The sequence below is a fragment of the Globicephala melas genome, unplaced genomic scaffold, assembly GCF_963455315.2.
Source record: "Globicephala melas unplaced genomic scaffold, mGloMel1.2 SCAFFOLD_957, whole genome shotgun sequence".
Lineage (NCBI taxonomy): Eukaryota > Metazoa > Chordata > Mammalia > Artiodactyla > Delphinidae > Globicephala > Globicephala melas.
In genome coordinates, this window is record NW_027208033.1 from 17,762 (window position 1) to 22,298 (window position 4,537).

General features: G+C 47.1%; 1 pseudogene; it reads left to right on the forward strand.

Moving 5' to 3' along the window:
• Positions 1-497: 497 nt before the first annotated feature.
• Positions 498-1,318, forward strand: LOC115850807 (serine/arginine-rich splicing factor 3 pseudogene; annotated as a pseudogene).
• The last annotated feature ends 3,219 nt before the right edge of the window (positions 1,319-4,537 follow it).

The window sequence follows — 4,537 nt, forward strand, 5'->3', positions numbered from 1 at the left end:
GGGGGGAAGGGGGGGAGGGAGAGAGGGAAAGAGAGAGACGCAGAGGAAAGAGGGAGAGGGAAGAGAGAGAGAGAGGGGGACAGAGGGAGAGGGAGAGAGGGAGGGGGAGAGGGACGAGAGGAAGCAGGGAGAAAAGAGAGAAAGAACACACCATGTACATTTCTGTCAAATGACACCGGGGATCCTTACACAACCAGGAGAAAATAACACAGCGAGGCTCTTTCTCAGCTGGAACTGGAACTGCAGATGGGGCGAAACACCACCAGGGTGGCCACACATGTCCAGCTGCCGCCCCAGCCCCCTGAGTCTGGTCACCAGGGCTCTGAGTGTTTGCTCCAGGGACCTGGGGTTCACCCTGTCACCCTGGAGGTCGGGCCTAGACAGCAGGGCCCCGGGCTGGACACATGGGGGGAAAAGCATCCCCACAGGACAGCTTGTGCGAGCCGATTCAGCTGCGAGATTCTAGAGGCCCGGGATCACCCTGTGGCCCATGAAACCCAGGAGCCAGGAGGGTCTTGCATCGGGATTCCTGTCCGTTGGACTGTAACGTTTGTGTAAGGAATCTTGGAAACAGTGGTAACAAGACTGAATTCGAACGAGCTTTAGGATATTATGGACCACTCCGAAGTGTGTGGGTTGCTAAAAACCCTCCCAGCTTCGCTCTTGTTGAAAATGAAGATCCCCGAGATGCAGCGGATGCTGTCTGAGAACTAGACGGGAGAACACTCTGTGGCTGCTGAGTAAGAGTGGACCTGTCGAATGGGGAAAGGAGAAGTGGAGATCGTGGCCGCCTCCTTCTTGGGGTCGTCGCCCTCGAGATGATTATCGGAGGAGGAGTCCTCCCCCTCACCACAGATCTCCAAGACAGAGAAGCTTCTCCCGCAGCCAGAGCAGGTCCCTTTAGTAGATATAGGAGAAGAGAGAGATCACTGTCCCAGGAGAGAAATCGCAAGCCGTCCCGATCTTTCTCTAGGTCTCCTAGCCGATCCAGGTCAAATGAAAGGAAATAGCAGACCACTTTGCAAGAGGAGTGGTGCACAGGAAATAACTTCATTTGACAGGAGTATGTACAGAAAATTCAAGTTTCGTTTGAGACTTCCGAAGCTTGATGCACTTTTTAAATGTTTTAGCTGTTCACATTTGTTTGTCTCTTGGGACAGTGACACATAAAGGTGTCATTCTCTATGGTTTGAAATGGGTCATATGAGGCATGTAATATGAAGAATTGTTTCTTTACAATGTTCTCTTAAGCAAAATTGAATTTGCTTTGAATTTTTGGTCTTGCCTAGACTGAGAATAAAACTCTAACTCCTGCCCACCTAAAGTGTGATGTTTATTATTATGGAAACAACACTGGCAAACATTGAAAAGACTTTCTGTAGCTGGGATATGATATGCAGCTGTAGTTAAGCAAGCAGTCTTTAAAAGGTGCTGTGAACACAAGCCAGCAGGTAGAAGTGAAAGCCGCACCCTTACCCTAGATTAGAGGTTTAAGAATTCCACTAGTCTTCACACTGGACAAGAGGTTGTCCAGTGAGTTTCGAATCTAAGAAGTTTCAAGGAAGTTAGTTTCCCTTTGAGTTAGGTCATAAGTCCCCTCTGTGATTGCTGTACATGAATACATAGCTCTTTGTAATGTTTTCTGGAAGTTGAGATGATCAAGATACCAATGTCTTGCCAGATGAAGGGTATATTGTAGAGCTGAACTTTGAGTTACTGTGCAATTTTTTTTTCATGCTGTCATTTGTAATATGTTTTGTGAGACTCCTTGGGATTAAAGTTTTGGTTCCAAAAGGAACAAAGAAAAAAAAAAAAAGGATCCACTTGCCAATGCAGGGGACACGGGTCCGAGCCCTGGTCCGGGAAGATCCCATGTGCCGCAGATCGACTAAGCCCGTGGGCCACAACTATTGAGCCTGCGCTCTAGATCCTGGGAGCCACAACTACTGAGCCCCCATGCCACAACTACAGAAGCCCGCACAGCTAGAGCCCGTGCTCCGAAACAAAAGAAGCCACTGTAATGAGAAGCACGTGCCCGCAAGAAAGAGGAGCCCCTGCTCACCGCAACTAGAGAAAGCCCGTGTGCAGCAATGAAGACCCAACGCAGCAAAAAAAAATAAATAAATAAATGACGATACTGGCCAGGTGATCAAGGGTAAAATTGTTTGTCACAAGTCCCGTTGATGGGGTGTATCCCTGATGTGTGTATCCTTGATGGTGTGTATCCTTGATGATGTGACCTGAGGAGAATGACATTTTTGTCTGTGTCTGGATCTTCCGCCCCAAACCCCATAACTCCAGCCCAACCATAAGAAAAACATCAGAAAACCAACAGACAAACAAATTGAGGGACAAAATACCTGACCAGTCCTCCTCAAAACTTTCAAGGTATCAAAACCCAGGGACGTCTGAGAAATGTCACAGCCCAGAGGAGACTGGGACAGAAAAAGGATGTTAGGGGAAAGCTAGGGAAATTCTAGTAAAGTGTGGACTTTGGTTAATAATAACGTATCCATCTCGGTTCCTTAGTTGGATAAGCATGTCGTACTAACGTACTAAAGTACTAACGTGTTGGAAATAGGGGTACTTGGGTCGGGGGTCCACAGCACTCTGTACAGATCTTTGCAACTTTTTTGTAACTCTAAGCTATTCTAAAATTAAGCAACTACTAAACAGAGATAAGAATGTTATTTCCCTGATTTGAACATGCCTGAGTTTGTTTTCATGGTCACATTTGTGCTATCTGGATGTGTCTTGGAATCAGTAGCAAAGGAGAGTTGCCAGCCCCTGGGAAGATGCGGCTGGTTTGCAGGTGGCTTGCTCTGGAGCTGAAGACCACGGTGGAAAGTCTGCAGCCTCGGGCTGCACTTAGAACCATGGGAGGGGATGGGCCAGCTCAGTTAGGGATGGAACCTATAAATAAAACTCTCTTTCTTTTCCATTATGGCTTATCACAGGATATTGAATATAGTTCCCTGTGCTAGACAGTAGGACCTTGTAGCTTGTCCATCCTATATTTAATAGTTTGCGTCTGCTAACCCCAAACTCCCAATCCAACCCTCCCTCCCTCTTTCTCCCCCTTGGCAACCACAAGTCTGTTCTCTATGTCTGTGAGTCTCTTTTTGTTTCGTAGACAAGTTCATTTGTGTCATATTTTAGATTTCACATATAAGAGAGATCATATATGTGTCTTTCTCTTCTGACTTACTTCACTTAGTATGATAATCTCTAGGTCCATCCACGACGTTGCTGCAAATAGCATTATTTCATTCTTTTTATGGCTGAATATATTCCATTGTATATATGTACCACATCTTCTTTATCCATTCATCCATCAGTGGACATTTAGGTAGCTTCCACATCTTGCCTATTATAAATAGTGATGCAATGAACATTGGGGTGCATGTATCTTTTCTTTCTTTCTTTCTTTCTTTTCTTTCTTTTTTTTTTTCTTTCTTTCTTTCTTTCTTTCTTTCTTTCTTTCTTTCTTTCTTTCTTTCTTTCTTTCTTTCTTTCTTTCTTTTTCTTTCTTTTCTTTCTTTTTCTTTCTTTCTCTCTTTCTTTATTTTTTTGTCACACAGCATGTGGGATCTTAGTTCCCTGGCCAGAGATGGAACCCATGCTCCCTGTTCCGGAAGCACACAGTCTTAACCACTAGACCACCAGGGAAATCCCAGGGGTGTATGTATATTTTTGAATTAAGAGTTTTCTCCAGATCTATGCCCAGGAGTGGAATTGCGGGACCCTATGGCAGCTGTATCTGTTCTCTGCACGTCTCACATCAACCACCTGCACTCTACTGCTTGCTCTCAACGTCATCTTCGGGGAACACAACCTGCGACAGGGACCTTGACAAGAAGAAATGGCTCAGGGAAAAGCTACCTGCACAGGGAGGAGATAGAGGCCATCGACCCTGGGGTGCGGCGGGGAGAGTGGGCACAGAGATTTGTCATTTCATCCCTGATACTCAGCCCTCCTGGCTGCCCCACTCTAGGTCACCTCGGGATACAGAGGTGACCCGGTTAGAGTCCCAGCCTGTGCAGGAATCTAGGGGCACCAGCGGGTCTGAATAATATTAGTGCAGGGTCTCCCCCATAGCACTGGGGTTATTTTGGGCGGGTCATTCTCTGCTGGGGGCCCCTCCTGGGCACTGTGTGGGGTTCAGCAGCATCCCTGTCCCCACCCATTTGATTCCAGGGGCCCCTCCCCCCCAGTTGTGACAACCACAGATTTTCCCCAGACATCACCGAAGAACTGGGTGAGACGGAAGCAGGATGGCCCTGGGTGAGGAGCTGTGTTGAAGCAGCTGTGTTGAAGCAACCAGCCTGGCTTAGGGCAAGGTCTGCCCCAGTCCCGTCAGAGCCTGCATTTACAACTGCCCCTTCCCTCTCCCACCTCCCATGCCCTGCAGTGGTCTCCGAGACATCATCCCCATGTAACAAATCACACCTTCTCAGTTTACTGTCCCCAGCACCTAGAAGAGTGTCTGCTATGTAGTAGATGCTTCCTAAATACTTGCTGAATAAAGGAGTTGAAT